We start from the raw sequence: 25,514 nt of genomic DNA on the forward strand, positions 1-25,514 counted from the left end.
CCAGTGCCGGTTCTCCCTTGCATCCTCAGCAGTTCTGTCTCATCATGAGGCGGAGGTGATGTGCTGGTGGCTTGGGGAGTGTGTTAAGATTTCCCAGCAAAATCCTGTAGATATAGAAATATATTTGGTACAGAGAGATGCTGCCAGACAAGGGCCAAGCAGCTCAGAAGCAGGGATGGCACCCTTAGCTCACCCGCCTCCTTCAGGTCCCCAACACCCCAAAAGGCGTGATTTAAGGATGGATCTGTTCTGCAGCCAGGTGATCTGCAGTCAGGTGACCTGCACCCTTGGCTGTGCATTCCCTGCTGACTGTCCAAACACTCCATAGCCCTAGTAATTGACACGCACTTAGTGCTGGGGAAAGCTGCTGGACTGACAGCCCTGGAGACTGAGAACTATTCGCTCACAGAACTGAGACAACCTAGGTGCCAGCAGGACAACCTGCCCTGCACAGTTCCCTGCTGATGTGCCTCAATGCGAACGCTTTGGATGAGTCTCCATGGCCCACACAATCCTTCCAGTTTTAGGTCTTGATCCTGCAAGAATCCACCCACTTTGCTGGATCGGGGCAGAGTATTCTGCACCTTGCAGGGTTGAGCCCTATGCAAGTTCTTATCCTGCACCCATCACTGGATCACCTTCCAGAAGTTCGTTGAGCACCATGGATCGCATCTCTGGCTATTTGACCTTTCTGCTAAGAGCAGGAACTGGCCCCCTTTGCTGGCTAACGGATGGTGTTTGTTTTTTTTTCACTGAAGAGACCAGAAAAGTCTCAGACCAGATCCTCAGTGGGTGAGAATCAGCATAAAGGGCATTGGTGGAGATGAACTGGCTTCTTAAAGCTTGGGGGCTGGCCCCAGGCCGGCTCCAGACCCCAGCGCGCCAAGCACGCACTTGGGGCGGCATGCCACGGGGGGTGCTCTGACGGTGGCCTGGAGGGTGGCAGGCGGCTCTGGTGGACCTCCTGCAGACGTGCCTGCGGAGGGTCCGCTGGTCCCGCGGCTCGGGTGGACCCTCCGCAGGCACGTCTGCAGGAGGTTCACAGGAGCCGCGGGACCGGCGACCGCCAGAGCGCCCCCCATGGCGTGCCGCCGTGCTTGGGGCGGCGAAATTGCTAGAGCCGCCCCTGGCTGGCCCCTCACTATTCTTAAACGTCCTCGGACCCCTAAATGTACAACTTACACAGGATTCACGAATGGCTTACCAGGTACGGACCATGGGCAGAGCTGGGTTTTTTAATAGAACGGGTTCAATGAATTCTCTGCCTTTGGTGTCTAATTTCAGAACTAGGCCACACGTTCTCCTGAGCCCTATCGAAAAATGTGCTAAGAGTGCACAATGGGAGGTATTTCAGAATTAACACTGTGTCTCAGCTTTTCTTGTTTCTTTGTTGTTTAGACTAAAAAAATGGAGTAGTCGCTTACCCAAAATAGCCTCTTTCTTTCAAACCACGTCACTGGTTTTGAACCATGTAAGAATCTTCCCTCCAGAGGAAAAAAAGGCCTTTTAATAACCAATTCCTGTGACAAATTTAGTGACATAAAGACTACAGTAGGACCTTAGAGTTACAAACACTGGAATTACGAACTGACCGGTCAACCACACACCTCATTTGGAGCAAGAAGTACACAATCAGGCAGCTGCAGAGATTAAAAATTTTTAAAAAAGCAAATACAGTACAGTACTGTGTTAAACTATGAAAAATATAAAGAGAGTTTTAAAGAAGACTTGACAAGGTAAGGAAACTGTGCTTGTTTCATTTAAATTAAGATGGTTAAAAGAAGCAGTTTTCTTCTGCATAGTAAAGTTTCAAAGCTGTACTAAGTCAATGTTCATTTCTAAACTTTTGAAAGAACAACCAGAACGTTTTGTTCAGAGTTAAACATTTCAGAGTAACTAACAACCTCCATTCCTGAGGAGTTTGTAACTCTGAGGTTCTATTGTTGTAGCAAAAAAAGTTAATGTGGAGGAAGAGGCTTTTGAACATATTGATACAGAGGTGAGACACCTCTACCCCATATAACACTGTCTTTGGGAGCCAAAAAATCTTACCGCGTTATAGGTGAAAGCGCATTATATCGAACTTGCTTTGATCCACCGGAGTGCGCAGCCCCCCCCGGAGCACTGCTTTACCGCGTTATATCCGAATTTGTGTTGTATCAGGTCGCGTTATATCGGTGTAGAGGTGTATAATGCACTTAGATGTTCTTTATTAATTGCAGCAGTGATTGGGAACCCTAGTCATGGACCCAGGGCCCATTGTGCTCAGAGCCGTACAGACAAAGAACAAAAGATGGCCCTGCCCCCAAAGAGCCTACAGTCCAAATAATACCAGGTTGGGTACCAGGTAGAGTAGGTTGGGAACTTTCTAAGGGAACGCTTTTTCCACCAGAAAACGTGGATTTGTCAAAACTGAAACAGTTGGTGAAAACGGGTCGGTTTAGACAAATCTGACTTGAAACCATTTTGAAATGTCCAGTGTTCATATTTTGAAAATGAAAAGGTTAATATTTCGATTTGAAGTGATTTTGGGGGGTTTGAGATTTTAGTTCAGCTATATTAATTTTTTTTAAAGTAAATAAAGTTCCTAAGCAGAGATTCAGCATCTTGAAATGTTTTGCTTGACCCAATCCAAATTGTTTTTGGGTTTCTTGGTTCACAGATTTTTTTGAGATTTGATGTTTTGTCCTGATGTGAGAATGAAATTTCAGCATATTTTCCTAACTCTTGAGGATGTGACTTCCTGTTCCTCTCTAACTGGGATACTAGGAATTTGGCTGATGGGTTGGGTAGGCAGGGTGGAACAAGTGGGTAAATCGAGGAAGAATAAGTTGCAATTAAGCAAAGGAAAACATAAGTGGAATATCAGGGAAAGCCTCTACTGGTGAGCTGTATCGAGGTGTCCATGAGTGATATCTGGCCGCTGTAAGGTTGGGATGATCTCCCCAAGGAACATGGTAGCAACCCCATGGCTTGGAATGTTTAAAAGTGGCCTGGTAAAAGCATTAAAATAGGTAGGGGCTGATGGCAGTGGTGCTGTAGCCATGTTGGTCCCGGGATATCAGAGGCGCCAGGTGGGTGAGGTGATATCTTCTATTGGACCAATTTCTGAAGGTATTGCCTCACTCACTGTCTCTCTAGGGGCTGGTTGTCAGTTCATCTAAGGTTCCCTCTTATGCCTCTCTGGCCACACAAAAGGCCTTAAAGTGGGTGAAAAGGGCCCTTGAGAATCCTCCCCAGCTGGCATAAAGGAGGTAATTCTGCCTCCTCCTGGATTGGGGGCATAGAAAGAAAGCCAGCCAGTGTTGCAACTCTCTGCATCTCATGGCACATGGGTTTAGAGGCTGCTCGTAGTGGGGGTGGGGGTGATGGTGGTGGGCAGGGCCAGAACACGAGGAGTGCAAAGGTGCCTGAAAAAGCCAACTTTGCCTCTTCCTCTGGGTGCCTGGCCCAGGTGCGGGAATGGGGTAAGTGAGAGTCAGGCTCTTGGTGTAGGGACTAATCCTAGATTGGAGAGGCATTTCCGGTCTGCGTTTCCGGTCTGACTCGCTGAACTCCTAGGGAATTATGGTGAGTGTTCTAAGCTCCTGACTGAGTGTTTGGCATTGCTGTGGGGTGTGTGTGTGTGTGTGTGTGTTCATATCGTCAGCTCTAAGCATTTGAAAATCATGGGAAGTGGTGTCTCTGGGCTTTGGTGCCGGGTATTTAAAGGCTGTCATTCTATTTGCTCAAGCTTCAGAAACCAAACTCTTTTTTTTTTTTGTAGCTTTTTATTTCCTCTCTCTCTCCCCACGCACCGTTTGGTTGCACTTCAAACCAAGAGACCCTTAATAAGATGACTTATTAGTCACCTTTCTGAAATGATTGCGAGAAGCAGCTACGCCGGTTCTTTAATACCGGCATCTCCGACATGTTATAGATTGCACAGGTGATAAATGCTGAACTGAGAATGCTGAACTCTTATAAAGATTGTTACATGGTGTCCACGCAATGTGTGTTGGCTGAATGCATGAGTTTGCTAGTTGAAAGCTGGCTATACGATTTAACTAGGCATTGTTCCCTGTTGTTGGGCTCACCACTACCTAGCAACGTGCCAGAAAAGTCCCAGTCCTGTATATGGGGAACACTCAAAACTCCCACCCAATACTCCTGGTATCTTTCTTGCTCTGATCCTAGATCCACTAGTGCACTGAGTCTGATTGGCCTCAGCTCCATCCTTCAATGACAGGTGTTTCTGGGACTAGGTCTATGACAATGGTGCGGGCAGAAGTGAAGACGTCTGATGTGCCTCTCTGGGATGAGTCTCAGAGGTTGGTTTTAGCCGAGGAATGTGCAAGCCCAGTTTGCTTCTCTTTACGGCAGTTCCGCCTTTAGGTGGAAGTGTTGCTGAAGAGAAGAAACCCGTTGCTTTATTCTGCCTTAGGTTCGCAAAGCAGCTCAAACAGAGCGTGAAGGTGCAGCGAACTCCAGAACAGATTCCCCATTCTTTTTTCCCATAATGTGGCAAAGCGGTATGTGTTTTAGAGGATGACAATGACCAAAGGGAAAATTTTAAGCTGAATGTCAGCCAGAGCAATTCCTGCCAGTGGGAGAGTCTGGCAAGGGGAAGGTTTAACACCCAACTGCTTGAGTCATTTAAGTCTCAAGCCCCAGTTGCAGGAGGGTACTCGTTACGCCAGCTCCCTGATCATGGACGATCACTTCTTCATTCGAGGACAACCCTTAAAGACAGAAACTGAAGCAAATTCTCTTTCCTTCCCTCTACTGTCCAGAACATCCTGAAACAGAGGCTCTAGGGCAGGGGTCCCCAACCCCCGGTCCGCGGCCCGGTACCGGTCCGCAGCCTCTTAGAAACTGGGCCGCGAACCGACCCAGTGGACCTCCCGCAGGCGTGCCTGCGGGAGGTCTACCCGAGCCGCGGGACGAGCGCTCCCTCCGCAGTCATGCCTGCGGGCGGTCCAGCTGAGCCGCGGGACGAGCGCTCCCGACCGGTCCCTGGTCCTGAAAAGGTTGGGGACCCCTGCTCTAGGGGACTCTTCCAATAAGGCTTTACGATGATCAGGTGTATTTGTGAACTTGCCCACAAGTTGTTATTTATTATTTGCATTAATGTAACATCTAGGCCCCTTGTCATAGACCAGGCTTCTCTTCTACAGCGCACAGGTTGTGTGGGTGTGCAAACATCTATAGGGGTGTGTGTGTGTGTACACACCCCTATCTGTGTGTAATGTGAGTGCATGATTCTGGGTAGGGATGTTGTATCATTCCATGCACAGATGCTGTTGCATTTGTAGTCTATTCTCATTCTTTTTTCACCGCTTCCATGCACTTTTCGTCTGATGGGAGAAAACTTTTTTGCCTGAGCCCAGCAGTTGTGGATTTCAGCAGGCGTCTGCGCAGGGAAGCTCTCAGACTGGCCCTGCTGCAGCCGGGATGCAAATTTAAATAATCCCGCCAGCCACGCAGACTGCATCCGAGCACTAGGCGGCGCCTCAGTCCACAAAAGAATTCCCTGCTCTGCACGCGCCAAAGAGTCTGGGTAGCATCCCAGCCTTCGCAAAGTAATGCGGGTGTGGGGGAGAAGGTCTCCCGAGAGCATTCTGCACGGCAGTCCCTGGAAACCTGGCAGATAGTTGACACTGCTTTCTTCAGTGATTATCACTGACTCCAGAGGAGGAGGTGTCAGACAGAGAACAGACATCCCTCTTTTCATTACTGATTCCTCCACATGAGCCCGGATGCTTAAAATGCAAGACTTTCTATAGAGATCTAGTTGAGTCATGAGGCACATACGAGGTTTTTTTTAAATCTCTGTCTATCCAAAAATGGTCTGACATGCAGCATCATGTTGTTCTTTCTGTTCTGGGGAAGCATGGCCTAGATGGGTGACTGTTGATCCAATAAGAAAGCTGTCTTATTCACTGAAATATCCATATCTATTACCCACATTCATGTGCTGTTTGTGTGTAGGAGTTTTTTTTTTCTTGCAGAAAGAAATCAGAGACTGATTTTTTTTTTGCCTGTTTATATTTTTATATATATTTAATGTTTTGGCAAATCTGTTCTCACTCCCTGCCACTCCACCCCCACAACCCTTGGTAACTTAGATCTAGGCTTTCATTGCAAAACATAGAAATGCTGGATTTTGCAAGCGGCTCATTTGATTTCAAAGTGCTGGGCCAGATGTTCGGCTGGAGTATTTCTTTGTAGCTCTGTTGACTCCATTGACCAACGCTGGTTTACACCGGTTGGGGATTGGGCCCATGGGCTCAAATGGAGTGATGCTGATTTACATGGGCTGAATATCTGGCCCTTTAGACATCAACCGGAGTAACTGTGTTGAAGCTGACAGAGCTGCGACATGAGACTGAGCTGTGTCTGACCCAAGAGTTTTAGCAAAGCCCTTTTTTTGTTTTTGTTTTAATGGGCCCATCTCTTCGTTTGATGTAGCTTCCCTGCTTTGCTCCAGCTGAGGCTCTAGCGCGCTCTTCTCTAATAAACCGCTGAACAAAAATGGCATTGTTTTTATCTTTTTGTCTTCACTTCTTTTTCCCCCCTTTTAGAAATTGGCCCTTTGACTTCCACTGAGTCACTGGCACAGAACAGGAGCCTTGAACTGAACAACAAAAACGCCTCGTTCCTCTGTCTAATCCTGCGGCAACTCGAGCGAGATGACTTCTAGTCTTTGTTCTATTTGCTCACAAGGGGGATGCTCTTAAAGCAATGCGCCCCCCCAACTTTACATAGATGTGCACGTGTGTTCTTGCCAGGACCCTTTATGGCTTTAATTGTGTGGATATTATGCCTAGTTATAGTTCTATTAATTAACGTTTCAGACTTTTTTTGACTGATCCATAAAGAGGGGTATGAGGCGATGGCTTTGGCATAAATCACTGAACTGTTTCTGCAGAACAGAGGAGGAAAGACCACTCCATACAATGTGGTTTCAAGTTTTCCTTTTATTAAAGAAAATTTGCAGACGGCACCTCTACCTTTGCTGAAATGATATGAGCCAGTGGACGAAATGACCTTTGGGGCTGGAAGGGAGCCAGGCACTTTGAGGCTGGATAATATTTGTACGTACCGATTTTTTTTTTAAATTGGGGGGGGGGGGGAGTTGGTGCCAATGTTCCCTGCGCTTTGCTGATCTCAGGCTTCAGTGACAGCGATACCATTTATACAGGCCCTAATCCTGCACTGCGCTCGCTGTGGGTGGATCCTTGTGCCAAGCCTCAGTGGAATGAAGGATTAAGTAGCACCTGGGCCTCATCAATGAGGCTTTGCAATGGCTGCAGGTGCACATCCATACAGAGATCAGTGAAGAGCGACACTTCATGGCCATTGCCGCTTGCTGGGAGTGGTACCATCCTCTGGGATTAGCCCCATTTGCAACCCAGTCAGACTACTGATGGAGTAAGGAGCTGCTTGGCTGGTGGAATTTCCCAACCATTTCAGAAGGCCAGCATTTGGGTCCCTCCGGTTTACATGTTGCTTGCCATTTGCACAGGGGTGAATGATTCCCACTCCCAGGAAGGGTGACAGAGCCATGACCCTACAGGGACAGCTCCCAAGCAGGTGAAAAGCAGCAGGGTATGTGGAGCTATTCCCATTTATACAAGCTGTCCCCTGGATTCCAAACCCCACCACCGGGGAGGTTGTTCTCCAGTGGCTTAGTGCCCTGCCTCCCAAGATGGGCGAGCAGTTGGTGATCTGTTTGAATTCCTGTCATTCGACTATGATGAAGCCGTATCGATCTTTGCGGATGATGAATATTGTATTTCATGCTGCATACAGCAAGCCATTTGCTGATAGGACTGAATTCACTTTGAGTATTTTATCCTTTTTTTTTTTTAATATGATCAGCCATCTGAAGAATCAGATCTCCGCAGCCCCATTCAGCAATCATTTTTGCATTATTTGATAAACGCTTCCAGTGTGCTCCAAACAGCTCAGAAGATGAGCACAGTCTGCGGCGGAGGAAAAATATTATCTTAAAAACATCCCCACTCAAACGATGCTTCACTCAATCCTTATGAAACACACATACCTTTATTTTATTGCAGTAGAAACTTGTCTCTTCCTCGTGACACACTGTGCTCTGAGTCAAACATGCTTCCCTCCTTGACTGTCACATTTAGGCCTCTCTGCTTCTGAGGAGAGGGTGGGGGGTGGTGGTACACCACTGAATGGCACAACATGTGCTGGGAGTTGGGATGAGCCAGATTTTTAAATGTTAATTGTATTTTGACATTTTGCTTGTGACACCCATGTAGAGGATGGTTGACTCCAGGCTGACAGAGTGCACACAAAGAGGAGAAGTCACAGCTGTTTTGAAGGGGAATGTGCTGTCCATGAGTCTTGGAGAAAATCAGGACGTGACAGTGTCATAGAAGGATGCTTTGGAAAATGTGGTTGCATAAATCTGAGCAACTCTGTTTCTGGGTCCCTGGGTTGAGGCCCCTCTGGCCTGAGTTTTTTTTGGCTGGGCACTTGAAGCTCTGACTTCAGCTGGAGTGATGGTAGCTTAGGACCTCTGTGATTCAAGGTGAGCAGCCAGAATCAGTGGCCCTTTTTGAAAAGAATGGCCTGAGTGCAGAATGAATCAAATCTGCTGTTTGGGATTTTTGGAGTGGGAGGGAGGATGATAGCGAGACATGCACAGTGGGAAAGTAGAGGAGAAAACGTAAAGCTTCCACCACAATCCCTTGCTTTGGGATTGGTTCTTTCTCTGTCATGGCTGCCTGTGGAATTAAATGCAGGAACAAACTACTTGCCTCACTGTATCCAATGGTACATTACGTCCAGTGATCTGCTTCTGGCCTTGGGAAGTATGTGATGCTTCAGAGGAAGTCGGTTTTCCACTGCCCATGCAGTAGATAGGGTTGGTTTCCTGATACTATTCATGGTGAAAATTGTTCCTTATAGCTATTTGTGGGCATGATGTTATGTTCTACTATGACATTGGCTTACCTTGCTTTAGCCTACTAAAGAAAAGATGAAATTACTTTCCTCTTACCGTGTGCGCTGTATCTGTAGCTCTCAAAGCACTTGAGTCAAGCATGTAAGTGCTGTTTTCCCAGACTGAATGAGGCACAGAGAAACTAAGAGCCTTACCCAACCCCCCCTGGAAAGACTTGAATGGGAGTTGGGCCAATCACTTGAGACCTGGCCCAAGGTTGACAGCCAGGAATAGAATCCAGGTCTCCTGACTCCAAGCTTTCCATTCCTTCCACTGATTCCAGCTGCCCCTCAGCTGTGGTGTCAGACTGGGGCTGGACCAATTGATCCACCACTCTAGTATCTAGGCACGTTCATTTAGGGTATTTGTATTGTCCCCACTGAATCCCCGAGCAGTGTTAGAGCCAACAGTCAGCCAGGAACTCTTCACCATATCGTAACTGCAGGAGAACAATGTCACCAGCTGAGTAGATTCATAGATTAAGGTCAGAAGCAACCAACATGATCTAGTCTTTACCCAGGGATTCTTCCATCTAGCCCTTATCTTATGTGTGTGTGTGTAATGAAGACATTGTCCCCTTTCAAAGCAAAGATCTTTAGTTTTTGTTTTCCTCTATTCAACTGTCCTTATTACACAGGGACTAGAGCCAAAGAATTTGCAATGGGATATGGAGACTTTTCGCCTGTTGCTCATCGTTGTGAATTTACTTGCTGCCAAGGAAAACTGACACTTGTGCCATCGCTGGCTGTTCACTGGCCTGTGGGAGCTGAGTTTGGTGGGACTCCATCCAGTCCCTGGTTGGTGTTGTGAAAACCACCACCAGACCTGGTCCTGTTGGCATCTTGGCTGAAAGCTGCCAGTGACTGAATGGGAACAGACAGTGAATAACTCACTGACCTTTAGAATAGCTCCTCCTTCCCTGCCTGGTAGGGTTGACGTGAGGTTAAGCCATGCTTGCTTGTGAGCTGATCTGATAGTATGATGAGCATTATAGAAAAGCTCATGTTAATAAATATGCAAAAATAGAGCCCCTCCAGGAGAGGGTATCTGGTCACTGGCATGGGGGAAAGTCGGGCTGTCTGGGCCATACCCATTTTACAGAGAATTATGGCCCTCCAGGGCTGTCAATCTACTTTAAAATCTGTGGTGCTTTCTAGAAGCCACTTTATTTAAACTGATGGGAAGGGCCAGTCATCACTCAAATGTTGTTAAATGAGAACTGTCGTCCCTTCATGCAGTGGAGGCCCAGGACCCTTGTCTTTGGCAGGTGGGGCTTCAAAACCACATTAATGAACGATTTGCAAGCTCTGGCGGCAGCTTTTGCTATGGGAATTGGACTCTTAGGAAAAACTTCTACTTTGGGCTGTCACAACCTTGGTTCCAGGCATGCGGGAGTCAGCGGGGCTCATGGAATGGGGATGGGGAGTGGGTGGAGTCTTGGCCGGAATATCTTGATCTTAATCCCCCAGGGATAAGGAGAAAACAGGGGAGAAACTGGGTCATTGTCACACTGCTTCCTATGGATATATCGGAGAGTGGGGAGTACAGCTTATTCTGTCCTTTCCTTAGCCTCTTAGCTCCTTTTTTGTAACCGCCCCATTGCTCAGGGCTGCCTAATGTCCCAGTCCATCCGTAAACCTGCCATTCCACCCAGGTCTGGCTGCGGCTTGTCTCAGAGGGCCCCATATTCTGGATTTGTAGGGGTCGGGGGAGGAGAGGGCTGCTTCTCTGTGTTCCTCGCAGTCACGACTAAGCTGCTCGCATGGTGACATTCCCTTCTCAATAGAGACGCTATTGGGTGCACGTGTTCTGTATTCTTCTCAGATGAGTGAGGCGATTCCCGCAGCCTGATTGGCCAGTGTCCCAGGCTTTCATTGTCTTCTAGGTATGCTCCACTGACAGCGATAAAGACCATGGTGCAGGGTGCTGGATGTCTTGATTGTGTCTCTAGGATCATCCCCATCCCCACAGTCAGTTGCTGACCCCCAGCAAATGCCTTGCACTGGGATGATGGTTGTTTTAAGTAGCCCCTCCTGATGCAGGTATTTCCAAGTGAGGGTCTTCTCATGGGAGTGGTTGGGTTCAGACGAGCCCCAAGGGCTATATTATGTCCTTAAGCTGCTGCAGGTGGGAGAGGGCAGCATGGACGTGGGTGCTAGCCATTCAGACCAGATTTCTCACCATCAGCCCTATGGGAGCCTGACCTCTCCACACCCATTATAGAAGGGGCAGGGTGCAAGCTGTCCTGTGCAGGCTTTGAGGCGGGATTGTGGTCCCACACTCTCCCTGCCTTTGGAGAGGTTAGTTAGCCCTAGATTCCAATAGCTCTCAGGCTGAGAGGTTTGATCCTGCAGCTGTTAGAATTCAATGGGATCTGTAGAAGTAGAAGCCTGGCCATTGTTGAGAGGAACAAAGTAAGAGTGGCTCCTTGTTGTAGCCTCTTTCCTTGTGTACTCTGGGACCAGGCGTGTCGGAGCAGCGTGACTGCAGGATGTATCCAGGTGAACAAGGGCGTTGCTGGGAGCAGTAATTAATATGCTATATAAAATGCCTGGAGATATTTTATTCTCTTCTTTAGGTTCTTTCCCCCTGACCCCCCATCTCAGAATAACTTTGAAATGGCCCACTATACTTTCCATCATGAGACGTTCAATTCTTCAAACAAAAAAACCCTCCAAGGGCTGGGTTCTGATCCAGGTATGCCTGTGTAGATTTGGAGTAACTTCACTGCCTTCAATAGAGTTACTCTGGATTTACGCTGCTGTAAATGAATGGGAGTTGTCCCAAGGGGTCTGAATCTCTTCTTATTTGCACACACTTTACAGGTTGAATGTTTTGGGAAGCTTTGGGGATTGATTTGATTTCAGGCCTGCTCCTCCCTCTTCCAAACCAGAACAGAAACAACACTCCCAACTACTGTAGCTTTCTATAAATGAGATCATTGTAACAAAATAAGCGGCAGGGCTGAAGTTAGGAACATGATCCTGCAGTCATCCAAGTCAATGAGAATGTTGCCATTGGTTTCCTTGGGAATAGGGGCTATTGACCAGATTTTTCAGAAGAATACAGGCTTTGGGTGCAAGGCTCTGTTCCAACTTGCTGATGGTGCATAACTGGGAGCTTCTGGGTGCTGAGGTCTCTTTTTTCAGTTCCTCAAAGGGCTCTGAGCTCTTTGGGAAGTCCAGCCTCTGAGCATTCACCTATCAAACCCTGTAGTCTTGAAAATCCAGCTCTGTAACAATATCTAATGGATGAAGCACTGGACAGGGACACCGGAGACCTGGGTTCTGCTGCTGGGTGACCTTAGGCACAGAATGGTGACATGGATGTGCCCCAGTTTCTCCACCTGTGAAATGGAGGTAATGATACTGACCTCCTTTGTAAAACATTTTGAGATCTATAGATGAAAAGTGGTTATATAAGAGCTTGGTGGTGGTGGTATTATTTATTAAGGATCTTACTTAACCCTGCACTGGGGCATAAGCTACCTTGGTATGTGCTCAAGCTCCCTGCTGTACACCTAGATACACTTACATTATTTCAAGCAGGCCTGAGAAGCACATTTCAGAAAGTCCTAATTACCTTTGTAGGTGAAAACCAAGCTCTAAACCAGGGACTGGCAACCTTTGGCATGCGGCTCGCCAGGGTAAGCATCCTGGCAGACTGGGACAGTTTGTTTACCTGCCGCGACCGCAGGTTCGGCTGAGGGCAGCTCCCACTGGCCGCGGTTCACCACTCCAGGCCAATGGGGGTGGCAGGAAGCCACAGCCAGCATATCCCTCGGCCTGCACTGCTTCCCGCAGCCCCCATTGGCCTGGAGCAGCGAACCACGGCCAATGGGAGCCCTGATTGGCCAAACCTGCAGACGCAGCAGGTAAACAAACTGGCCTGGCCCGCCAGGGTGCTTACCCTGGTGAGCCACGTGCCAAAGGTTGCCGACCCCTGCTCTAAACCTTTATTTTAAGAGTTGGTTTGTATTTAATTTCACTCTTTTTAAAGGTGAGGCAGGGAAGCCAAATTAGCGACTCCCAATGCAGGGCCAGCTGCTCGCGGGGATAAACGGCTGGCAACGGTGCAGTCACACTAGCTGAGGATCTAGTCCATGGTTTCTATTGTGTTCTTAACTCCTTTTGCTTTAGGTGGCTTAAAGAGATGGTTTGCTACACACTCCAGTTATAGCTTTCAGTGGTCTGCTAGCACCATACTATGGAGTGAAAGGCACATTTCAGAAGAGCTCTCATGACCGATTAGCTATCAGTCATTACCATGATGGATTAAAGCAGTTGCTGTGTCAATGGTTATTACTAGGGGGCTCTTCCTCCCTACCTCTGGATTAATGAATTGATAGACCGCAATGACTTCTTCAGAGCCACTAGAGTCTGCCAATGAGTTGGTTTATAGCAAAACAAGACATTATACAATCCACGTGCTATGCTGACCATGTGCAGGAAGCAAAATATTTATTATTTGTACTGCTGGAGTGCCTGGGGGACTCGGACCCAGGCGCAGAGATCAGAACCCCATTGTGCTAGCCCCTCTACATATACCTACTAAGAGACAGTCCTTGCTTCAAAGAGTGTCCATCCAAATATGTTGTCCTCCTATAACGCCTTTCAGTTGAGGATCTCAAAGCGCTCTCTGTAAAGAGCGATTGCTTAAATTTGGCCACACTCCTGAGCGGTAGGCGAGACCATTATCCCCATTTTACAGGTGGGGAAACTGAGGCAAGGGGAAGGGACTTTCTCAACACTCTTCATTTTGAACCGCGGCAGAGCCATGACTAGACCCCAAGAAGTCTGAGCGTTGTAACCACTGTCATACTTACTGTAAAAATACTCACGGAAAATTAGTTGTTGCTCACAGGCACTTGCTGCTGCTTAAATGATCTGTCTAGATCTGTCTATCAAACACATACTGCTAGATACCCAACCTCCTTAGGGACAGCAATATGTCTTTATTTTAACCAGACGTTTCTTGTATTAAAGGAGTGAAAAGATGCACTAGAAATGATAAGCCACGAGGCTGTCTGTCAATCCCATCCTTCCTAGAGCTTAGAGAATTGTGGGTTTAGTTCTAAACAGGGAGTCTTAGCAGGGCCAACTAGCCTAAAGTTTTAGACCTGGCTTGGAGGGGTGCGTTGTTTTTACAGCCCTACTTAAAAAGGGGCTCGAGTGGTGTGTGTGGGAGGGGTGAGGGAGGGGAATGAGGTTTTCTGATGGAATCCCTGCCTTCACTTTCGGGTGTGTGGGTTTGCAGAGATGCCGAGGGTGTGCTGGGTGTGAGATGTGTCAGGGTTTGTGAGTGTAGGGCGTGTGCGTCGGCCTTTATGGATGGGTGTAGGATGGATGTGAAGTGCATTTGCACACACGATCCTCTGAGTCTCCTTCCCCCCCCCCCACCGCCAAGGTGTACTAGTGCTTTAAAAGGCTGGCCAAAATCAGAGCCTGGGGCTTCACCGCAGCTCCCAATGCAAAACTTCCAAGGCTGGCTCGCTCTCGCTGGCTGCTGTGCATGCTGCTGAGCAGATGTTATCCGACTGAATTTAGTTTAGCGTGACTGCAGCTCCCTTCCTCTGGCTCATCTCCTACATCTCTCTCTCTCTCTCTTTGCAGTGCTGGGGGGGGGGGTGCATGGACCGTTCCCTCGCAGCTGATCTCTCTCGTTCTTTCTGGAGGACCTTTGAGGTTTTAAATCAAGCACTGACGGACAGCAAGGATTCTCCCTTTCCCCCGACGCCAGCCAGCAGCTCCCTTTTCTCTCCCCCTCCCCAGCGGCAGTTCCGCCGCCTTATGCGTCAAATTTAAAGGGCTTCTTTTAAATTAATAAAGCAACTGGATGATGCGAGCTGGCGGAAGCGGGATCAGCCTCGTTGCCCCTGGAATACAGTTTTATTTCAGCAAGATCTGGGGTGGATAACAGAGCCCCCTTCCCGCCTGGCTTTGGAATCTCTTTCAGCACCATGCAAGTGGGCAGCTCCTCCGGGTGAGCCGTGTGTACCTAAACCGGCTTGTCCAAGGGTGGGTTTGTGTGTGTGTGGGGGGATTGGCACCCCCACAAAAACAGGACCGAGTCTGCATTATTCCTTGCTACCAAGGCGTGGAGTGGAGGAAGCCGGATCTCCGCTGCAGCCCCGGGTAAGGGCTCGGAGATTACTATTGCAGGAGGGGGGAACTGGCCGTGCCCCCGTAAAACAAGCCAAATAAATTAGCCACCGCTGTCCGGGCTGCCCTGGGTGCCAGGGGAAGGAGACGAGTGAAAACTGCCATCGATTGAGCTGCTGGGCAAAAGGCAAGCGGAGGTGGGAAGGCAGCCAGAGGTTTCAGCACCACAGGATCCGTGGACAGCTCCTTGCGAGGCTGCTCCGGGCAGCCAGGGGCTTGGAAAGCGCCGAGAGGATTCGGATTTCGCCCAACTTGGGTGCGGAGGGGTAAGTTCAGTTCCCCCCGCCCCCGACCCTCGTCGATGCGTTTCTTGTGGGGTGAGGTTTTCAGTCAGGTCCGGACGGGGCTCCTCACCATGAGCCAAAAGTGGCTTTTAAGGAGCAATCCCGAGGACAGATCAGCTTCTCTTCAAGACCAAAAAATGCCCCCTCTGGAAACCATCCGACCTGCAGGGCTGTAATTAACGAGGTGTGTGTAGCGGGCGGCGGGCGGCTGGGGGAGCCTAGGTCCCATTCAGCTACCCTATCCTTATTACTCTTCCGTGGAACAAGGAGGGAGGAGTGGGAAGACGGTTTACCTCTGAATTGGGGGCTTTGCTTGTTGGAGGACGTGCTAATGAAGCCATCAGCACAGCCAGAGTCCTGCTAAAGGGTTGCAAGGCATCATTGGGATTGCAGGTAACGGTTTGAACAGGAAGGGGACGGGGGTGGGGGGAACCTTCCCTCTCCTGCCCAGCACTCAAATACCACGGGGCAGAGAGAAATGCAGCAGAGGAACAGGCACGTAAAACCTTAAGTCAACATATATCTTCCGCAGCAGGCTGGGTTCTGTCCCTCTCCCCCTTGTTCTTTTCATGTGGCATCTGCATAAATACTGAGGGATTGTTTGAACCCCGCTAACATTTTTAAGGGAGGGGGGAGGCAGACTGCGCCGATCTAAGGTGCCGCAGAAAGACTTTAAACAGGGATTAAATCAAGCCCAACGTGGAGAAAGATGCTTGCCAGGGGAAGCAAATGAAAGGAACTAAGGAGCAGACGATTGAACCTGATCCGGACACTGGCGGGGTGAGCGGGCCGCTGCTAAGCGAGCCGGATTCAATGTGCTTTCCGAGGCTGCTTGGCTGTTTCAATTTCACTCTTTCCTCAACTGATTTGCATCGTTAGTAGTTTGCATCCTCAGCGCCCCCAGTAGTGCTGGGGACTGTCTTCCCCCTCCCTGCGGGTCTTGTCGCTTGGCTAATCCTGCCTGGTAATTAGCCCCACCACCTTCCCCGGAGCGTGGCTCTGGGACTGGAAACCAGTCTCTGGTTCTTGCTAACCGCTGGCACCCCCTCGCCCCCACATACACTCGCTGCCGTCTGGTGCTTGCTTGCTGCTTATCCTGCCCAGTCCGTCTAGCGGAGGCTGGACTCCTATTACAGCGGTTGGGGAGAGGCTGCATTTGCCAGTGCTCTCCGCAGGGGACAATGCGAACCGAGGCTGGGGAAGATCTTGCCAATGCGAGAGCAGCGGCGTGTGACTCATAGCGTGGACCAGTCCAATAGATCCAGGCACCTGTAGTTACTGGTCAGGCTGTCTCTTCCCTGGCATCCGCTTTGCATTGCTGCCCTGGGCTCGAGCCCTCCTGGCTCCCCAGGAGGGATGGAAGAGGCTGGAAGGACTAGCTGCTCGGGCTTCCACCCACAGCAGAAGGGCAAAGGTGCGTGTTGCCATTGCAGAGTGAATAGCAGCTACCCTTGTCAGGCCAGTGGAGTTGTAAATGGAGTGTGAGGAGGCCGCGTGTTATCTCGGTTGTATGTAAAGATCAGGGGCATGAGGCTAGCTTCCCATCAGCCTTTAAATTTCCAACAAGCCAGAGGTGCTGGTGCTTTGCAGAGGAACCTCTCCAGAAGGTTGGATCCACGCCTTGCCTGTATCCTGGGTACAAACGCATCCCTGTGTGTGGTTCTTTTGGGGGCTGTGGCCGTCTAGTCAGAGCTGTTGTAACAGCAGAGCTGGGGTTTCTTTTTAAGAGAAAATCTGATTGGTATCTGACAGCCCAAGGGTAACTTGTTGGATGCCCCCCTTTACCTTTCTATTATAATGTATTTTAAATGTCATAAGTTTGTTGTGCTCCGCTCATCCACAGCAGGGTGCTTTTGTCTCAGAAAACCTCCACCATCACATTGCTTGTGTCTGCACTTAGGAGGCTCAGGGATGAGTCATCCTTGTTGCTGGCTGACCTTTGGCTCTGGGTTTGAAGCGGGAACAGTACAAGGCTGGGTTGGAGGAGAGAAGTGGAGTGGTGGAGGAGGTCCCATGCGCTGGCTGGTTGCTCTAGGCGCAGCCTGTGGGTGAAGAGAGACCACCAGATCAGCTGAATGCCTCCAGGAGCTCAGGGAAATGCTAGTAGTTAAATCAAGAGCTCAGCTCACTTCTCCGTTCCTCAGACAGCATCTTGGTTCCTTCAACTGCCAGGGAGAGCCTGAGTTCAGGTCTCCTTCCTTGCAGAAGTTCCTGCTGCTCCGGGGGAGAGAAGGCATTGGACTGGGAAAAGGTTCACCCCTGCCTTGCAGTGCAGCTCAGGACTTAAGGGGACAGGGTGAGGAGAGACCCCCCCTCCTCTCTCAGTCCCCGCTGCAGTTTAAAAACATGGTCCCAGATGCAGTGCTGTCTGGGGGGGGGGGGGAATTTTTGCAATTGCTCCTTTTCTTCTTCCAGGAATACATCACACTTCTCCTTCATTCAGATATCGGAGCCCTTTTGACAGTGAGTTTGGTCCTGGGGTGGGAGCTGGCTGAAGGGAGTGAGGGATAAATCACAGGAACGTAGGTCAGGCCACGGGTCCTGTCTCCCACAGTGGCCAGCACCAGTTGCTTCTGAAGAAGGTGCCCGATGCCCCTGCAGTTATAATAAAACCTCCTCTGAAGGCAGGTTCTCCCTGACTCCCATCAGTTTGGGCAGCCTTCCCGCTTCATACCACGCTCTGAGAGAGGAAGGGTGGCCCCATGGTTAGTGTGCTAGCCCTGGATTTTGTAGATCCAGCTTCGATTTCCTGCTCCATGTGCCCTTGGGCAAGTGTCTCTGTGCCTCAGTTCTCCATCTGTACAATAGGGATAATAGTCTTCCCTACCTCACAGGATAAATGATTGTGAGAGGATGAGATACTCTGGTGTTGGATCTAGAGATACAAAAAGCAGAGAGGGAAGTGAACTAGAAGTTTACATTCAGAACAAAATCCCCCTTCCCCCCTCTTCCTTGCAGTCCCAATTCCCCAACTTCCCTGACAGCTTTCTATGGCCTCAGTGCTTAATTTGTAATGAACAAGATGCTGGGACTCAAGCAATTTTTTTTACGTTGCTAACTGATGCAGCAAGCCCAGAGGTGCCGGGGCTCTGAACTGCCAAGCCCAGAAGTGCCAGGGCTCAGCCCTGGCAAGCCCTGGCACAAATTAAGCCCTGCGTTGCCTCTTGTCGATATCCGACTGGCAAGTGCATGGGGCTATTGGCTGACAGTTCCTCTGTCAGCCGAGGCCCAGAAATATTGTCACAAAATATCAGGGGGAAAACTGTGCTTTTCAACTTTTACATTGCTTGCCTGATTGTCTTTCGCTCTCCTGAATCTTTGAAGGTGGTGGAAGAAAATCAGTGTGCTGAAAACAGCTTCACCTAATCATAAACCACCATAAAATAAGAGCATAAGAATGGCCGTACTGGGTCAGGCCAAAGGTCCATCCAGCCCAGTATCCTGTCTGCCGACAGTGGCCAGTGCCAGGTGCCCCAGAGGGAGTAAACCAACAGGTAATGATCAAGTGATCTCTCTCCTCTCCCCGCTCCTCTTCTCCCACCCTGAGTTTTCTTCTGCTAATTTTGTGCTGGCCCCTTAATGTTGCTGCTTGGCTCACTCAGGCTCTTTCCCCCATAGTCTTCTTGTAGCAATAAGGGTGCCACCTCTCTGAAATGTAACGACTTTACATGCACATGCATTACACATCACGGCCCAGCAAGAAGCCTTTCTGGGGACATCAGGATATGCTCCACTGAAACTGGCTTTCCTATCTGCCAGCACTGAAGACTTCCAGTGAAGGCTGGTTGGAAAAGGGGTGTGTGGACAGTGGGTTTTCAGTTATTAGTAGAGTGATATCCTGGGGCTTGCACATGGGGTGGGGGTGATATGCATGTGGGAAGATCCTGGGCCCCTGTTTGCAGCTGATGATTTCTGATGAGATGAAATTTGGGCAGTTCTGTCATTCTACGCCTGAGCTGCCCCAGTTAGCGAGTGGTTATCAAAAATTAATGTAAAGGTTTCATTGCATTTGTACAAGCAGAAATGAAGACCGACTTCTTCCAACGCCGATGCTTCGGCTGGGATTGTTTATTAGTATAATCAATGCTGGTTCAAATCAGAAACCCTGCTTTGCTTCTCTGCCTGTCACTCTGTCACATTCTCTGATCTCTAGCTGATACATTCTCCCAGTCCGCCTTGCTGTTCCTTTTTGGTGCGATACAATCCTTGAAAGCGAGGGATTAAAATTGGCTCTGTTTTACAAAGAACAGGAGAGGGAGAACTTGCCTGCAGTTACATATATTCAGATAGCCTGATCCAATGCCCGTTGGGAATCTCTTTCTATTGACTTCAATGGGCTTTGGGTAAGGCCCCACGTGAGGGGGAGAATAGTTTTATAATGACCTAAATGAAGGCTGCTACTTCCCTTTGGAATGTTGTTGTTATTTATGAACTTTATTTCTGATGAACAGTATGTTTCAGAGATTTCTACTTAGTAGCGCTCCGCTTTCCTTTAAATAATGAGCATGCAGAAGATGTTGCCATTAGCTGGACCACATCCAATGGAGGTAGATATTAGCTCTCTTTTAATTGGGTCATGATTATGTAAGAGCTCATGGTGTTGGCCTTGCTAGTTAATCCAGACATCATTGAATTGGGGCCTTATTTTAATTAAATGTTTTTTTTTGTTTTAAGTACAGGGCCTGTGTTTTTCTACTAAGAACTCGCTCATAGCCCTGGGGCTGCTTTTCTTGCTTAGGCAAACAAATACTGGGTGACTTAACCTGAATTCTTTAGGCTTCCACTTTGTATAAGCCATTTCTTGACTACTTCTCCTCCCCCCACCCCCATTCTGCTGTACTTAACACAGGCTTGGCAGCAAAATCTACAGCCAAAGCAAAGTCCCCCATAATAGCCTCTCAAGTGGGGAAAAACGAGTGCGAGCTAATTGGAATATTATGCTGTGATAAGACTGTCCTCGCCCTCCAAAGGATTAGCAGGTGGAGAAAAGGGTCTTGATGCTGGTTTAAACTCACAACAGCCGCAGCAGCGAAACCAAGGGAGGATCTCTCCTTGTTGAGCTTTTGCACTGGGGAGTCCATGCTATTTAGGATTAGTGGATTTTAATCACTTCATTGGCAGCACCTCTTTCCAGTAGAGAGGAGGAAATGAGGTTTAAGGGTTCGAGGGGGGGACTGGGAGCAGGGGCGTAATTTGCTATGGGTCAAGGGGGGCAGTTGCCTCCCCAGACCTTTAGTCTGGCACTTCCTCAGACTTCTGACAGGTCTATATGCTCCACTTTTTGCCTCCCCTGATGTCGCAGGAAATAACATATTCACATATAATTTTCTATACGCTGACACATCTTTGCTCCCCCTGCTGCCCCGTTTTTTTTCTGAAATAGTGCCCCTGCCTGGGAGGCAGGACTTGTGGGTTCTCCTCCCTAGCTCTGTAAAGGTGTGGATTAGTGGTTAGAGCAGGGGACTAGGAGGCAGGACTCCTGGATTCTATTTTCAGCTCAACTGGCGACTTTGGTGGGTGAAGTCACTTAAGAACGGCCATACTGGGTCAGACCAAAGGTCCATCTAGCCCAGTGTCCTGTCTTCCGACAGTGGCCAGTGCCAGGTGTCCCAGAGGGAATGAACAGAACAGGGAATCATCAAGTGATTCATTCCCAGCTTCTGGCAAACAGAGGCTAGGGACACCATCCCTGCCCATCCTGGCTAATAGCCATTGAGTTGAGCAAATCATTTCAATTGCTCTGTGCCTCAGTTTACCCATATGTAATTTGGGTCAATCTTTTCCTTCCTACCTTGCATGGGCTGGCGAAGCTGAATGAATGCCTCTACAGCCCTCTGAAATCATGGGGCAGTGGGCACATCCGTGCAATGTGACAGTGTTACAATACAGCTCCAATAAACTCCACTTTCTATCGCAGAGCTGTTATGGTGACCTAAATCATAACCGTTTGGGAACCCCAGGCCATATTCTGCTCCCAGGTACATGGATGTAATTGCATAGATATCAATGCAGTTGCACCATTCAGAGTAAGAGTTCAACCCCTCCTAGAGCTGGTATGTAGCATGCAAAGAACTGCCCCATTGTTGTGAAATCCTGTGATCTCTGCATGCTACAATCGCCCTTGCTTTCCCTTAGGGTATGATCTAATCCTTGAAAGCACTAGGAGGACCATTTGTCTTATGGTGTTGTGGAAGAATTTCACTTAACTGTTCTGTAATGAGGACCTCTAACCACTTCTGGTCCCTCGCTAAATTTCTACCCCCCTAATTCGAAGGCTCTGCCCATTTCACTTGTCAGGCAAACAATGTGGCTACAGTATGGATGTTTGTATTTACACCTTAAGGGCCAGATCCTCAGCTGCTGTACATCGACATGCCTCTAGTGAAGTCAACAGAGCCCCATTCATTTCCATCAGCTGAGGAAATGGCCCAAGATTTTCAAAGGGGCTCAATCCTGCTCCCATTCACTGCTGAACTTCCACTGATTTAAATGAGACCAGGATCTGGCCCCATAATTCTCGCTCCCGTTACTGGGAGCTCTGTGGTTGGAATCCCAGAGACTCTTTGGAAGCTTGGCAGTTGCAGTGTGGCTTCTGCTCCAGGAAGTCTGACGTTGTGGGGGTGCGATATTTGTTGTCTATGCCAACATACCTGTGCCAGTACAGTCTCTGTAGCATAGACATACCCTCAACGATTGCCAGACCAAATTGGCTCTCTTTACAAGTCAAAAGTGGATGGCCTCTTGCTGCTGAAACTGCCAATTCCAGCTGAGGTCTGAATAACCCTGCCAGGTGTCTTCTGCTTGGTACATGAGGGCCGGCAATAAAGACTCTGGAATTGGAGTTTAACTGTTAGTGGTGGCCTAGGGGGATGAGCAGTACAGTCTGCTTGAAACTGCATGGAAAAACCTTTGTTGGGAGCAGATTGGTCCCTTCAAGAACAGTTTGACTGAAACCTCTGCAGACAAGGCACCACAGGCTTCAAGTGTTTCACCTTCATGCCACTTCTGCTGAGTTGATGACTAAAAAGACTTCCTCCCCCTCCACACACAACTGCCAGCCCTGAAAATTCACCCTAAAATCTGAGATTCAAGCGAGGAGTTGGGGTGGGGATAGAGGTGGTATCTTTATTACTCATGCAGAATTATCATTGGTAACAGATTCTGTAGTCAAGTGGTCATGATAGGGTTAACTGGGATACCCAGAGTATTTAGGGTGGAGCTATGTTCCACCCTTCTCTTACTTCCTGATTTAGTCCCCCCCCTTTTTTTTGTTGTGATGCAGTTAAAATAAAGCAGCAAGCTCCCAGCCTGCAGTCTTGAGTAGACTTAATTTTGCTACCCTGAATGGTCCCTTTACAAATGATTCCATGGGCCTGTCTGCACAGCTCCAACGCAGGGCAGAACTTGGCTCGGCAACGAGAACCCTGCCAAAGATTTTGGTGATGCTGCATGAGCCGGAGTGGAATCCGCTTCCCTCTCCCAGAGCTGTGTTGGCTCAGCTGGCTTAACAGGAGTTAAAAAGAAAGGAACTGCTGATGTTTGTAGGTCGTACAGGGAGGAAGGCATTTGTAACAGGGCTGCTTTTCAGAGCAGAACCCCACTTTAATGGAGACCCGTATAGCCAGCTCGGGGGGTGTTCAACATGAATTCAGCCTCTGTTGCAGAAGATGGAAGGTTTTCCAGCAGCAACATGGGAGCGGGAATGTGCCCTGGGTCTGTCTGTAGGATACAGTGAGCAAGCCAAATTCTGCTCAAACTGCACGTCTGCACCCTTGTTGACTTCAAAGTGCCTTTGGGCTTTGAAAGCTTGGATGAAAGTGCCCTTGAAGTTGCCCTGTAAGGAGTGTACTCAATTTAAACTGAAGGTGGAATTTGGCCTGGCAAGTTGATGTCTCGCTCCATGGCTTAAGCACGAGGATACTGTGGCCTGACTGTTTCCCCTGGCTCTGAAGTGCTTGTGCTGCACTGGGAGTGAAGGGTGCCTCTTCTTGTGGTGATATCTTTAAAGCTGAGGTAGCTGGGACAAGCCACAGCTACCGTCTAAGTGCAAAGCATCAGCCACTCACTTGCACTGGAAACCTCGCTGCCCAAGATCTGCCATGATTCCCACCCCAGCTTCTGATACCCGGTGGGTTTGCCTAGCACATTGCGACTTCGGAAAGCTGAGCAAATGGAAGGTGCAGATCTGTTAACAATTGTTCCCTCTTTGTCCCATTCACCGGACAAAGCTATCCACGAGGGAAGCAACCGCACTGCAGCCGGGACAGAGCCGCTCACCCAGGCCATGTCTCGCGCCCTTTATTGAAAAGCTTACGCAGGTGGAGTGAGGTTTTCAAAAGAGCCCCGCACCAATGTAAGTGGTCAGATTTTTCACAAGAGCTCAGGATGCTGGGTGCTGAGCTCTTGTGAAAATCCGGCTGTCGGTGTGATGTCGCCAGCTGCTAGGAGGGCCAAGCTGTCTTAGAAATCTGGCCGTTCTTTCGGTGCCTAAATGGGAGGAGAGCTCTTGGGGGAATCCAGTCCTATTTATGGATGCTGAATCCTTAAAAGCATGGCACCGAGGACCCTGGAAACCAATCCCTGTTGGCCAGAGATGCTGAGTGGCCACACCATCAATTGATTTCAGTGGGCACAGAGCATCGTAGGGCCAGATTAACTTGGTTGCATAACATCATGTCTCTGAGTGGGTCTCACTGGCAGAGGGAATTGAGCCCAGGAGCTCTGGTCTGAAAAGCAGGGGCCTCTATTGCGTAAGCTAAAAGACCCAACTCTGCTAGCTAAGGCTGTAGCAGGGTCTGTATCTGCAGCCCTGGCCTCCGCTAGAGGGTGACAGAGCGTCACAGTGAGTGGGCTACAATTGCACCATTTGTCAGTGATGTAGGAGCAACCTGGGAGCCCCCTAGAATCCAATAGGGACAATGTAATAATGCTCTGTATCGAGATGGCAGCTTGCAGCTGGGGATCTCCAAGCGCTTCAGGAGAGGTAGTGGTGTGTTAGGAGGGACGGGTATCCTGTTTTACAGATGACTAAAGAGAGATTGTCTATTACTCTCGGGAGGTAGGTGAGTAACCAGTCCATTATAGCAATGTACGTAAGCACCATTGCCCTGTATTGGATGGAACTGTGTGACATAGGTCCTGTATGGTGAACAGCTAATGGAGATTCTCCGTCACGGAGGAGCAGGGCTTTTGGAGCAGGAAGTTCTGCGTTCTACCCTCACTGTCGTTGTGAAGTGGCCAGAGGCACAGGGGGTGGCATGGTGACAGCTGTGAACCACTGGATGGCCCTGGGTTTAGTATAATATTCCTATGTAACAGGGCTGTCTGTGGAGGGGTGGGGAACACAGAGGATGTTGTCATATCTATGCTGCATTCAGATGTGTGATTGCAACATGTGGAGACATGCCCAAGCTAGCTTTGATCTAGCCAGCTCCAGCAACAAGAGCAGGTGAGGCAGCATGAGCTAGCCTAGAGTACATACCCCAGGTGGGTTGTACAGCCTGGGCTGCCATGGCTTCATGCTATTGTTACTCAAGCTAGCCTGGATACGTCTGCGGGCTGCAGCCACACCTCCGCTTCCGGTGCAGACAGGCCTTAAGTGATGGGCATGAGTGAGTCACCGGCAAAGCCAGGCGGAGAACGCAGGAGTCCCAGCTCCTGGTCCTCCAGTTATCAGGCAACACTCCTGCTACGGAAACCATTGATTGTAGGCAGCTGGAAGAGACAGCTCTAGAGGAGCTGGGCAGTCAGATGCCAGCAGGGAAGTTAGTCACGTAAGGGGCCTACAAATCAGGCTGGGAAGTACGAACCCTCTAGAGCGACAGCTGTAAACCACCAGCACTTAATGCAACGCAGTGGTTTATTTAAAGCATCCTGTGTTCAAGGCCATTGCAATCAAGCTGAGTGAGAAATGATGCTACGTAAAAATGGGTCGGGATGACGCCAGTGAGAGCCAAGGTGCGCTATAGAGGATGAGAGGCAGGCAGGATGCCAGGGCTATATAGACTAATGGGCAGTTAGGGCCAGGTCCTCAGCTTGTAGAAATGACCAAAGACCCACTGGAGTCAAGGCGGCTCTGCCTATTTATGCCAGCTGAGGATCTGACCCAGT

At 49.2% G+C, this 25,514-nt stretch overlaps 1 protein-coding gene across 5 annotated transcripts in view; it reads left to right on the forward strand.

The window, feature by feature from the left end:
• GRM4 (glutamate metabotropic receptor 4) overlaps nucleotides 1-25,514 on the forward strand; it is a 266,208-nt gene that overhangs the window by 21,875 nt on the left and 218,819 nt on the right. The window contains exon 1 of one of the 5 annotated variants that reach the window (XM_045017086.1): nucleotides 15,277-15,386. The exons of the other annotated variants lie outside the window; for them this stretch is intronic. The gene's annotated coding sequence lies outside the window, so the exon portion shown is untranslated. Of the gene's footprint in view, nucleotides 1-15,276; nucleotides 15,387-25,514 lie in introns of those variants that run through there. 5 annotated transcript variants of the gene reach the window in all.

This window comes from Mauremys mutica, chromosome 4, assembly GCF_020497125.1.
Source record: "Mauremys mutica isolate MM-2020 ecotype Southern chromosome 4, ASM2049712v1, whole genome shotgun sequence".
NCBI lineage: Eukaryota > Metazoa > Chordata > Testudines > Geoemydidae > Mauremys > Mauremys mutica.